The 13,475-nt window shown below is 39.9% G+C and overlaps 1 protein-coding gene across 3 annotated transcripts in view; it reads left to right on the top strand.

The window, feature by feature from the left end:
- Positions 1 to 13,475, top strand: part of SETD3 (SET domain containing 3, actin N3(tau)-histidine methyltransferase) — a 63,740-nt gene that overhangs the window by 1,040 nt on the left and 49,225 nt on the right. The window contains exon 2 of one of the 3 annotated variants that reach the window (XM_080394582.1): positions 13 to 153. The exons of the other annotated variants lie outside the window; for them this stretch is intronic. The gene's annotated coding sequence lies outside the window, so the exon portion shown is untranslated. The remainder of the gene's footprint in view (positions 1 to 12; positions 154 to 13,475) is intronic. 3 annotated transcript variants of the gene reach the window in all.

Here is a 13,475-nt window from a genome sequence, read left to right as displayed (position 1 = left end):
GTTTATCTGCAGGGGTGTTACTCCTGAAACAGCCTAGGTGTTTCAGCCTCCCACTGCTACTACAGCAGCTGCCGAGACGGAACTTCTTGTGAGCCCTTCCTCTTCTTCCTTCTTACCCGGCAGCACTTGCTTAGACTTGCTTAAGCAGAGGCGGTGCGTTACGTTTGTCTTTAATTCTTAGCAACTTCCTAAATTTTGAATTAAACTGGCATTTAGGTTTTTACCCGAAGGCAATATTTAGCTGTTGGGACAAGCTCAGTTCTTCCTTTTGGAAGTTGTCACTTGCAGCTAAGTTTAAGGCTGCTCTTCTCCCAAGCTTTGTGTCTGCTCTTCTGGATGGACTCATCCTTGGAACATAAGTTTGATCGTGAGCTAAAGCTGAAAGCAAATTGCCTTTGAGCAGTAAGCATCTGTCTCTTGGAGTGATAGCTTTGTTTTGTGAAAATTGCTACAAAGTTGGCTTAACGTCTGGCAGGTGTTTTCTGCTTTCAGTTGGTTTGAGCTGGTAACTATAAACATAGTATTTTGTAGATGACTAAACAACTGTAGCATTCTGCATGTCCAGTATCTGATTCCTAGTATGAAAGGGTAAGGCAGAGTACAAGTTCTCAGAGGGAAAGGCGTGATGGGGACAAAAGGTGGGGGTGTTCCCTGATACTTTCGCTCAGTTAAGTAATTTAATATGGTAGAGATTCAAGCATGCCAGCTTGCGCTTTAATAGAACTTTCAGTTAAGCTTAGCAAGCTAGATTGAAGTATATGTTGAAGTACAGTTGAAAATACATCCTTGGCGTGGTGTGCCTAGAAATAAATTTAGAGTGTTGGGGAAAAATGTCACAAACCCTGAAATCGTTTGTATCTGTATGTTACTGTTCCCAGTTAGAGATGGCCTGATGTGTAGTTGAAGTCGGCTAAGTCTTGAAATAGACTTCCAAGTTCATTGTGGTATATACTTTAAAAATATGGCATATTATGCCTGGCTGCATGGAAAAGCATAGATCTTGATGATATTTTTATTGTAATAAATATATTGAGCTTAGACATGTCCTCTGTATCTTAAGTATTACATACTTTGTGGTAGTGGTGCTGATTATACAGTTAAAGTGATGCACTGGGTAACTTTCAGCAAATGAGGGTTCTAGTGGTTGCTCTTTGAAAGAAAGAGGTAGCTTGAGAGTATTGGGAGTGTGAGTGATCTTACTGCTAGAATGTCAGAGTGCTCAGTGCTTGGTTAAAGGACACATCACAATGCCCATAGCTTAAGCATCAAGTGTTTTTGGAGGCCAGGGCTGTTCTGTTAGGTCTATCCATGCTGATAACTGAAGTCAGGGTGACTTGCTTCGTTCTGAATTAGAAGTTAGACTTTATTAAGTGAGGTTAATATTTTCAAAATTAAAAATGTTTAGAAACATGAAAATAAAAACAGTACATTAGTTATTTTTTCATTAATTCTTTTGAAAAGAATTTGGAAAAAAAAATCTGGGAGTCTTCAGGAGTACCTAAACTCAAGCAAAGAAATGAAATTACAAAAGTAGATTGGTAAAGTGGTAGAGTTGAATAGCTTCTTTTCTGCAAAGAGTAAATATTATTATTTTTTCTGGTCAAATAGTGTCAGAGGAGCTGGTTCAAGAGAGGCAAGGGAGTTGTTAATCATTAAGAGCGAGCTTTAGTTGTTTCCTGTGGGGCAGTTAGTAAGCTAGCTTCCCTAGAAGATGATTGAGGTGTTTATATTAAGAAGCACTCCTGCCTAAGAGAACTTTAATAGAAGGTGGGGGGAGATAGGAGCAATCCTATAGTGATTAATATAATAGTTCAGAAGTAGAAAGCTGATAAAAGTGATAGTAATTATGAAATACATACTTTTTTTAGAATGTTGTCTTGGATATAGCCATTTTTCTTTGCCCTTTAGCATTTTGTTACCTTCAAATTAATAATTTCTTACCAGAAGTTGATATTTAATTTAGGAGGCAGTCTTGTATTTAGCATCTAACTAGATTCAAGAGTGGGTCATGGCTGGGGGGAGAATGTCAGACTGATCGGATGCTCAAGATACTTTTTTTTTTGTAGTAGATTAGGAATAAGTACCAAGTCAGAATATTGTCAGGATGTCTTCTCTTTTATTCTAATTATAAGACTAAATGTCTTTTGCAGTTTGCTTCCCAGCAATTAGCTAAATTTGTTGGATTCGGTGTTTTTTGTAAGTACATCAAATAAACATTCAGCTGATTTTAGTAACCTCTTTTGATATTATTCTGTAGAGTGGCTTCTTCCCAGTATCACAGTAATATTTATATACCGTAATTCTTTCCTTAACCTGAAACCAACATAGGCTTAATATTTTTTTCTTTGCAGTGTAGGTGTTTGCAGCAGTGGTTTAATTTTCCTCTTTTCCAGGCGATTTAGACTTGTGCTAATATTGATGAACCTCTGTGATTGTACAGCTTTTTATAGCAAATAGGGGATTATTAAATTCTGGCCATGCTTTGCCACTAACTTATTAGAGACACTTCAACTACCTAGGCCTGGTTTTAGGTGTCTAATAATGTTTTAACCAAGGCTAATAAGTGTCAAGAGAAAGGACCTCTGAAATCCTAATAAAGTACGGTAGGAGTTCTTCGCTGTTCCACAAAAATGCCTCATTAATGTTGTCTGGCCTTAGTCTTGTGTTTGGAGCTACACTTTGAAGAGGCTTGTTTCTGTAGTAATTAAAAGGCAAGTTCAGTGCCCAAAAGTGTTTTAACATTGCATTCCTGCTCTTGTACTTCCTCTGCTGTAACCTTCTTTGCTCCCTTTTTCTGTTTTTAGCTACTCTGCCCTACATCAGCTCTCGCCTGCATCTCTTCCACCAAATGACTACTCCAGTTGCTCCATCTATCCCTCGCTGTCCTTTACCACGTCCCATACTGTTCAGCAAGCCTACTATATACTTTTTATTTGTTTGAAATGAGGGAGAATCAGTGCTGAAGTCTTGCATTTCAGTTCTGGGATCTGTTACCAGGCTAGAGAAGCAGATCTGTCAGTTGCCAAGAGGATTCCACCTGTCTTTCTAGCCTGGACTGAAGCATGCTGAGATGTGAATGACTGTGCTTAAGATCAGTATTATCTCTAGTGAGTACATGTGAACAGGTGCTTACATGCTCCAAAGCTGGCCACATCCAATACATAAGGCAGATATAAAGCAAAAGGCATGTTTCTGAGACTGTAGTTGCTAATATCCTGTTAAGAGTCAAAATAGGATATAACTTCTAATTTGAGAGAATTCTTTTACTTTTCACAAGGACTTTTTGAGCCTGAAGTTAAAGGCTGTTATGTATCAGGGTAACAGATTAGTATCTACTTCCTGTTTTCTTTTATTCTTGGATGTCTTCCCAGTATCTCTGGAAGAATCGGCTGACCTGTCCTGAAAGTGCCTGAGCAGTAGTGTGGTTTTCAGCCAGTATTTTAATGTAGGCCAAAATTTTTTTTGTAGCTGAAGATGGACTCAGTTTTAATATGCTGCTTTTCACTGATTTCTTTTAAGAGTGTGAGCAGCCTGCACTGAAAGGAGGAGAGTCCATCTCTGGGGCTACTCTGTTACAGTCCGATTCTAACCTTTTCCATGTGGATCAATTGTTAGGTTTTGTGTTTTATATACTTGCATATATTTTAGGATATGATACACAGTAATGGAATTATGTAGTGCTTAGTAAAACTCTGTTACCTTGAGAATGCTGCTTGTATTTCTTAGCAAGTAGTTAGCAGAAACACAGAATCTTCCTTTGTTTTTAATGCTTTATAGCACCAGTGCCCGAAGTTTTCATGTAGTATTGTTTTAGCGAAGTAGGAAGAGGATGTGATGCGTGGGTTTCCACTTCCATGTAACCTGTGTTGACAGTCCAATATCTCCCATATGCTGGGTCTTGCTCAGTGTGCCCATTCTGATGATGATTTAAGGGAATGTGAGTTACTTTGCAGGGAGGGGAAGGTGGCAAGCAAGCATGAAGTGCAGGCTGTTTCCTGCCCCTACCAGGCCTTCTGGGGGGGTTGGATTAACTGTCTTTGTGGCCATTCTTGGAGCCGCTTGGCTATCTTTACTTGATGGCAGAGTTTATAGGTGTACTCATATAATAACTTCAGGTGCTAGGAGAAGGAGCTTTTGGGTTTAAGAGCTTTTGTATTGAAATATTTCTGACAAGGATGACTTAAAAGATCTAGTTCTGCAGATTTGCTTCTAAGTAATGCAAGTGAGCGGTGTCTTAGTGACTGCAACTATATAATTTGTGAATCTGTGTGTATATTCTATCCCATTGTCCAAGTCATCAATGAGGATGGTGTACAGTGTTGGTCCTAGTATTCATCCCTGGGATGGGGTATGCCACTGTGACTGGCCTCCAGCTGTACTTCATGCCATTCATCCCAACCTCTTGAACGCAGCAGTGCAGCCAGTTTTCAGGCCACCTCACTGCCCACTTACTTAGTTTGTACTTCATCAGCTTGTCTATGAGGATGTGCTGGTAGACAGTGTCAAAAGCCTTGTTAACATAGAGATTAACAGCATCCACTGTTCTCCCATCAAGGTTACAAGGTTGGTCAGGCATGACTTCCCCTTCATAAATCCATGCTGACTATTCCCAATCACTTGCCCTTCATATATTTGGGAACGGCTTCCAAGTTCACTTGCTTCAACTGCTTCCCTCCACTCAGCACTGGTGAGGCCACACCTGGAGTACTGTGTCTAGTTCTGGGTGCTCCAATACAAGAGAGAGATGGAGCTACTGGAGAGAGTCCGGTGGAGAGCCACTAAGATGATTAAGGGACTTTCCTCATATGGAGAAAGGCTGAGAGAGCTGGGACTGGTCAGCCTAGAGAAAAAGAGGACTCAGCAGGATCTCCTCACTGTGTATAAATACCTGAAGGGAGTGTGCAAAGAAGACAGAGCCAGGCTCTTCTCAGTGGTGGCCAGTGACAGGACAAGAGGCAATGGACACAAACTGAAACAGAGGACCTTCCCTCTGAATATCTGGAAACACTTTTTTGCTGTGAGGGTGACTGAGCACTGGCTGGTGACTGAGCCTTCATTCTTTGAAATGTTCAAGAGCCATCTGAACATGGTTCTGGGCAGCTGACTCTAGGTGGCAATGCTTGAGCAGGGGCATTGAACGAGTCAGCCTCCAGTGGTCCCTTTCAATGTGAGATTCTGTGAGATAGATAGCTACATGGGGGGTTTAAGTTTATTTAAATGTTTCTTTTCCTGATCCACTTGCACAGAGCGTAAGTCTTCCTTACACCATGTCTCTGGACCTGGGGTTCGTAAAGGCAGATCTTATCAGTGAAGAAGGCACAAAGTACTGAAGTCTTTTCTGTGTCCTTTGTTGCCAGGTCCTCTGCCTCCATTCAGCAGCAGGCTCACACCTTGCCTTAGTCTTCTCTTGCCTTAGTTCCTGATGCACCTGTAGAAGCCATTCTTACTGTCTTTCTGTACTTCATGTGCCTTGCCAAATTCAGTTCCAGATGGGCTTTGACTTTCCTGACCCCATCCCTGCATGCTCAGTGTCTCACTTCCTCCTAGGTCCCCTGGCCCTGCTTCCCCATCTTCTGTTCCTTTGTTTGAATTTTGTCAGAAAACAGTTGTGTTTTACTGCTTTGATAGTCAACTACACTTACTCTGATATTTTAAAATAGCTTTTCCAGACTTTAACTGGGATGTATCAATGAATTGTCACCAATATACTCTTCCATTGACTATTGATGGAACAGAATAGAGGTTGATATCAATGTTCACAAAGTTGGTTGTCTTAATTCTTCAAAACTAACAATAACAATGTTCAGATCTTCTAATGTTTGCTGGAAATACCCTGTACCTATTTGCAGGTTAATTTATTCAGTTCTACTGATTGAACCCTTGATACAAAAGCATTTCTTTAATGCATCTGCATAGGGTGTTTCTTGTTGAACATGTTACTAGGAAATAGCTACCAGTGTGTATCTGAAAACCTCTGACCCATTTGTCCAGTTTTTAGGTTCCTACAAAAACAAGCCTGACTTTTCAAAATAGGCTCACAACCTTCTGGGTCAATATGCCTTATGCAGGCTGTGGCATCTGGGTGGTGTCTGAGCTTCCAGGTGGCATGACTAGAACTGCTAGATTTCAGGAATTTCATGAGACTAATACATTTCAACAAGTCTTTTTGTGGTGCTCCATCACTAACCTCTGTAAGCCAGCAGCACATTTATAGCTACTACTGCTCACTGTGAAGGGTAATACTGCCTGGGTTTGGATATTCCTGGTATGTCTCAGTGTTTGGAGGTTCTCATATAAGTGCGTGTGATCTTGCAACTGAATAATCTTTTCTTTGGACTCTGCCTTCCCCAAATAAAGGGGGTCTCAGCAGGAAGCTGAGCTGTGTATGGATGAATTCCTTTCCTTGAGGAACTTGCATGCTGGAATAGTATTTTTTGACTTGCAGAAAGTAGCAAAGGTTGGCCGGTAAAAAAAGAAAAATGGCTGTCTACTTTGGATAACCATCTACAGTGTTTAATCTTCCACTTTGCTAAACAGAGTTGCATTGATAGCATATTAATGTATTAACTCTCCTTAAAATAGAGAAGCATCCATTCCCTCTGGACTATGCTGCACCTGATTCTGTCAGTCAGGAGCAAGTAAAATGGATGTTGTCAGACCAATTTGAGAGGCTTTGTGTGCTGGTACAGTGAAGACAGTGATATAACTGTAAAGCTTAGAGTTGCAGAAAATGACTGTTAGGTTTTCATGTGGTTGTCAGATTCAGATTGGTATCTGTTCTCTGCCCCTTTTTCTGAAAGTCAGCATTCAAGCAGTTATTTCTGACTTTGTTCCCAGCTGATGCTTGGGAATAATAGTAAGCTCTATAAGGGTTCATGAAATGACAATTTTTGCATTTCTTAATGCTCGATTAAAAAATAGCATTCCTGCTTTCACAGCAATGACAGATACTGTTGTGATTTCCTTCTGTCACTGTAGGATGCCTGGCTTGTACAACCTGTTTCGCTGGCTTATTAAGTCTTTGAATCCATGCCTGAATATAAAAATACTGTCCCATTACACTTTTGAGTTTGGGCATTTAGAAGTCTAAAATGAAATGATAGCCTAATGCAGTAAGTACTTGTTTTATTTTGTGGAGTCTCGAAGTTGGTCTCTGCAAGTGGTTTGGAGGTATAGTGCGAAGTTATGAACTGAACAGCCAAGGACTTTGCAAACTCTAGTAAACAGTGGTTGTAGTCTTAAAGGTACAGTGTATACCTACTTGGCAGGTTGGAAGTTATCATAGTGATGCAGCTTTTATTTGTTTTACTGTTGTACTCAAAGGAAGAAAAATTCTGTGCAGCCCTGAGGAACATTTTACCTTCTGTAAAGATACAAATTTTATCTTTTCCAGAAAACTCTCAGAAATGCCAGATCAGGTTAATAACAAAAAGCTGGTTTGAGCACATCTCTGCAGACTTCTACCCTGACAGTATGTGACACAGTGGCCTAAGGCATAGGATGTGAGCAGTCTAGTTTCAGAAAGTACTGTTGCTCCCAGAATGCATTTTTCTCTGGTGGATAGAGATTTAGCAGTATCACCTGCAACAAGACATCAGGAGCAGCTTGTCTATTGTAACAGTCACTGTGTTTGTATTCACTTCTGTCCGTTGTGCTCTCTAAGGAAGAATTGCTTGGCCTGAGTGGAAGTCACCTCTATCTAGAAATTTGCCAGACTGGTAGATAGTGGTTCTATTTGTGGAAGCAAGAAGCTCAGCTACAAGAACTGGGGAACACAATATTAACATTAACAGCCAGTCTTGTCAGGAGTCATGCTGCTGCTTTTTCCCTTGCTCTTGAGATATTAGGTAGGAACAAATTTTCATTCTGGACTGATAGATATAAATTTCATCTTGCAAGTGTTGCAGATGTGGCTTGCTGGGTAATGCAATGTCCAGTTCATGGTCCTTTACTGCAGAAGAAATAGCAGTGTTCCTGGTGAAGGAGAGAGGGCTCCAGCTGTGGCAGCAGCCTTGAGGCTGCTTCTTGAGCTGTGGCTCCTCGCTATGGCACAGAAAGCCATGCAGGTCTGAGATGAGATGGAAAGGTGCTAGGTCTTCAAAGGCCTGGGACTGTTGAAAGTACAAACTACTGGAATCTGAAGCAAGTGGATTATCTGTGCTGGCTGTGCAGGAATGAGATAGCCTCAGGAAAACAGGAATGCAGGTAGTTAAAAATTAAGAACATTGAAGTCTCACTTTGGAGAGGTCAGAGGTAAGTGAACCCAGGCTTATAGGGGTTTGTAGCGGGGTCTACCGAAAGGAGCTGCAACCATTATCTGAACCCTTTGGAATACTGCTTGAGTAGTCTGGTCAGCCCTACTCTGGAGTTTCGGTGTATGGTCTGCCTGGGGCTTGAAGGATAGCTTGGTGACATGGCTGGTTGTTTGTATCGGAATATGGCAGGGCAGTAAAATTGGTTTTCAGCAGGCATGTTAACAGTGCATTAGTATACTTGAGGCAGTTATCTTGTGGAAAGATGCTATTCAATCTTTCTCCGTTAATACAGAGAAGAGGGCTTTGTTTAGAAAGTGGTTTGTTTGGCCTTCCTGGATGGGTTCTGGGACTGCAGGGGGCAATGCATTTACTCTGTAATGTGTGTGCTAAAATAAATGTCGAGAATATTTCTGCTTTGGGTCTGTTTTGACACCCAAACATACAAAAAAAAAAAAAAAAGCGCTACCAAGAAGTTCTACCATAGTTCTTCTGAATGTGAGGATTAAAATTCTGAGAAGCTGATGGCAGTTTACAGTGTGTTGTGGTCCTGTATACATTTTGGTTATTACTTTATCAGACATCCGAAAGCTCAGGGGTGAAGGCAAGTAACAGGATTGCTGCATCTTTCTTGTTCCTGAGAGCCCAGTAAACGCCAGTGTTAAAAGCTTTGTTTTTTTCAAACCACTGCAGTGTTACTAGTTTGAGTAAACATGGGGGAGACCAAGAGCTCACGTTGCCAACTGAACACCAGAAGATAAAGAGGGGCTTGGAGGAACTTGCTCCTTCACTTTCAGGGTCTAGAATAAAAAGATCAGAAAACTGCCACTACATAATTTGAAACTTCTAGTCACGCTTTCTAGAATAGTCACCATTTTAACCACTAGATATGGAGTGAGCTTAAAGCAAGTGGGTTTGGAAGGCTTTCCAACTGTTGTTAAGCCCTCAATTACATCACTTGTTAGGCATTCATAGCAGAAGCATCTTAAATATTTTTTTTTACAACGTGCATAGCACTTAAATATTGCCAGAAGTTCTTCTCTAAACTGTCAGAATAGGATTCTTCTGGGATTTAGAAACACTGAGTGCCATGGGTGTTTTCCAGGGACACTAAAATTACAGCATCTTGAAGTGTAATTGTAACTGGGCTTGAGAGCTCTGATCCTGCAAAAATAGCCCCTAATCTTTAGCGCTTGCTATAGGGCAGGTGGGGTGTGTAATAATTTTATTGGAAAGTGTTTTCTTTGAGCTATTAAGAAATACTCTGGAGGTGTTTTTATTATGGCATCGCAGTAAATCTGTGCGTTGCTACAATTTGTACATTGGCAATCATTGTATGACCTTACCCTGTAACAGAGCTCAATTTTTTTCAAACTTCATGTGGGTACATACGGAATGAATTATTGTAATGCTGATTAGTTATTTCCAAGAATGACCAGTGACAGATATTTATATAGAGAGATACACATATGTACAGCTAGCTGGTATCACAGTGGACCTTCCTGCTCTGGGTGCACAGTGTGGTTCTGAAAAAGTGCAGCACACACTCCTGGAGGTGGAGTGCCACTCCAAGCTTCTTTTTTCCTCCCTACTACCATGAACTCAATCTTCCTTCAACATGAGCTGCCTGGTGTCTTTGAGAATTGGACAAGGCGCATGATTTAGCAGCAGGCACCTTAACTGGCATAGATATTGTCGCGTATCCTAGAACGGTTAAGAAAAGGCACACAAATACCCACTGGATTTCTCCATACTGTTATCTTTTCCTTGTTCGCATTAGTTCTTACGGTGGGTCCAAGCTGCAGTCTGGAAATCCTTGGCATTAAATAGACACTTTGGGTACCATTCAGGTGTGTTTTGTTCACTGTGGTCTGATAGTGATCCTAAGCACTGCTGGTCAGGGTGAAGTGCCAGCAGCACCATCTCTGAGTGTACCTTTAGGGAGTTAATCTGCTGTGGGCAGAAGCTTGATGGAACAGCTGTGCTTTTCTCTTAGCTAGAGAAAAATACAGCAGTTATTTTAAAACTGCTTAGATTCTCTTCTGTAAGGACAGGGTATTCCAGGAAACAACACAAAACTGTAGCTGAATTCAGATATTTATAACTTCAAGCACAATTTAATTGTGCATGCTGGGTAGTGTCAATCCAGTGTCCAAATATAGGTCCTTAAGTGGTTTTTTTTGGTTCCAGCAGTGGTGTTGAAACATTCAACCAATTTAAGTTGTTACAAGACGTGAATATATAATGAAACTCATTTTGAGGGCAAGAATCACATATGCTGCCACATAGCACACAACAGGTCTCAAAGCTTGTAGGAACTTGTTTATTGCTGTGGATGTCATCTTTCCTTCCTCCTTTTCATTAGAGAGATTTGCAAGATCTTTTTTGTCACTTCATGTAAGTATTGCAAAGACAGTGTTGGTAGGAAGTCCTTTTGAGTGAAAAGGAGGTGGTTTATCTGATGTACAGTTACATCTGTATCACCGAGCTGCTTGGAGGAGAAACTTCAATGCGTGGATTAGTTACATTAGAAGGACCCAGGGACTGTGGCAATCACCTTTATAGGATCTGCTGCCTGTGCCATGGTTGGAGGTGTGGGTTGTCAGTATGATGGGCCTATGTAATTACCTGACTGGAAAGGAGCAGCCTAGCATGCAACAGTAAGTCATATTGGAGTTGCAGTATATGTAGAAAGCAGAGGGTAGGCAAGTGTTAAGACAAAAAATAAACAGAACTGATCGGAAATTTTTTCAGTGCGTAGAAACAATTGTGAGCCCAATTGCTATTAGGTTGCTTGAGGGCATGCCACTTAGTTGGAATTATTGTTGCAATTAAACAGTAGGCCTTGGCATTAAGCATCTTCAGCTTTAAATCCCTTCCTTGGAGATGGTCCAGTTAATTGGAATATATGTTATTGCCTAGTTTTGTATTATTTATGCCATTGACTACAATGCAATTAAAAAAGGACTTAAAAAAACAAAACAAAACTATGCAGTGATACCCAAGAATATATTTTTTTTTTGCTCTTCAGCCAGGGTCAGTTTCTGCTGCTTTAGCTGTTACGTGAAGTAGATGCAGTAGTATATAGTGATATATATCCAATATGCATCCAATCTTTTCTGTAAGTTCTAGAGAACTTACATACAAAATATGTATCTGATGCCACATACTTTTTTTTTCTTCCCCTCTAGTAATACATGGAGGAATGGGTTAACTTATTGTTAGAAGTTCTTTCACCCCTTAGAAGAGGTGCTGCCTCTTTTTTTGGTGATTAAAATTATTATGATTCTTAGTGTCTAAGATAGTGGGGGCTGACCAATGTGAAACATACATTTTGGGTTAAAAAAGCAATTTCCATTGAAATGATGTGTGCTTAGGTACTGTCATCCAAAAGTTTTTAATTGCATGCAAGGCTTTGTCAAAATTTCCAAGTATGTCAGCTGTCTTGAATGGGGCCTAAACTTCTGCTCTTAGTTATTCACTTTACAGCAATGAGTGCTATAGTGTTCGTGCTGAATTTTAACTCTTCCTCATGCCTTCATAGTCATCAGCAGTGACTGATTTTCTTACTGTCTCTAAGCAAAACCTAGTTCTTGATTGCATAGTTCATGGTTGATATTACGGTATACATAAAGTAGTTTTAGTGACTTTTCTGTGTTTATCCTGTGAAGTAAGTAAACTGTGAGCATGCTAGCATGGTTCGAGACGTCACTGTCTGAAATGATGCACTAAAGTGATTTTGAGCATTGGCACATTGCAACAGGAAGTAGAAGGAGTTGTGTTAAGCCATCGCAGGAGTATTTTGGAAATTTATGGAGTTTTTGGATCTTTACAAATCAGTTTAAGCACAGGTAAAGGCAACACATACTAGTTCATGTCTTAGCATGTGAACATTTGAAATTAAGTTGTATAGTGTGTTATTTTCTGATGTATGTGTACAGGATAAAAGTTAAAACCAAAGTAACTCTTTTAATGGTAAGTCTTGCATAGCTACAACATACTGGCTAGTAAAGATTTGGGGCAGTATTAACATTTCTGTATTTATGGTTTTACTGTTTGGGAAAATTTTCTTAATTTTCTTAATTACTAATTTATTCTTAATCAGTTAATTTTAAGTGATTGTACTTTTGATATGATACTGTGCCTATTGCAAGGAACAGTGAAGCTTACAACCACTGGCTTGGTAGGTTTCTTGAAGAAGATACATGTTTGGGAGAAGCAAGTAGCCCATAGAGTGGAGGCAGAGGTAGAAGGTCCCAAGAGCTACATTGGGAGGATAGCTCTTGACAACAACTAATCTCATTCCTTTTGTGGACTAAACTTTTTTGAAGTTTCTTGTATATATTGAGGGGGTTGCTTTTGGGATTACACAGTCATAGCAAAGAGCTCTTCCAGCATAAAATATGTAAGAAATGTTCTCACAATCAAAAATGTATTTTGCATCTGGGTTTATTGAAACACAAGTCAATCATGCAACTGCCTTATGCCTTAGTAAACAGCCCAGCTGTAGAATTAAGTAAAAGCAGGATCTTGAAAAACAGATGCTTTGCATGAACTGAATTTTTCTGAATAAGTACAAAAGCAAAAACGTTATCTCACAATGGTTTTTGATGTACTTGGTTGACGCTAACTGCTTCTAAAGTGATGGCAAATGCATATACTGTAACTCTACTCCAACCTATCCTGTAGGAAGAGAAATAAAACATTCATTTGTAAGCATCGAGAATATAAGTATGTATTTCTAATGACTTTTCTTTTTGCCAGTAAGTTCTTTTCATTAGTGAAAACCTGAGAGGCATTTTCTGGTTTGGTCCTTTTTCTTTTTTTTTTTTTTTTTTTAATTCCTTTCGTTGTTTTTACCTGTTCAGTGTTTAAGAATTTATTCTTAATCAGTTAATACAGTGAAGCCTACAACCACTGGCTTGGTAGGTTTCTTGAAGAAAATACATGTTTGGGAGAAGCAAATAGCCCATAGAGTGGAGACAGAGGTAAAACGTAATTTTCCCTCCTAAAGGGAATAAAGTCCATCTGCTAACTGATTGTGAAAGAGCAGAAAAGGTGTGGAAAGGAAATACCTGAATCAGAAAACATGAAGCTTGCAGAGAGATTGTCTCAAGAAGACTGTTACTGTTAAGTGGTAGGGACAGCTTATTGCCTTTGCTTTATCTGAGAGAGGAAATGTGCAAAGTCCCATTACAAATGGGTCATGTGGCTAAATCAGGT

The sequence above is a fragment of the Falco punctatus genome (genome assembly GCF_963210335.1).
Source record: "Falco punctatus genome assembly, chromosome: 7".
NCBI classification, from domain to species: Eukaryota; Metazoa; Chordata; class Aves; order Falconiformes; family Falconidae; genus Falco; species Falco punctatus.
The sequence above is the reverse complement of the archived record's forward strand: the minus strand, read 5'-3'. Positions and strand labels throughout refer to the sequence as shown.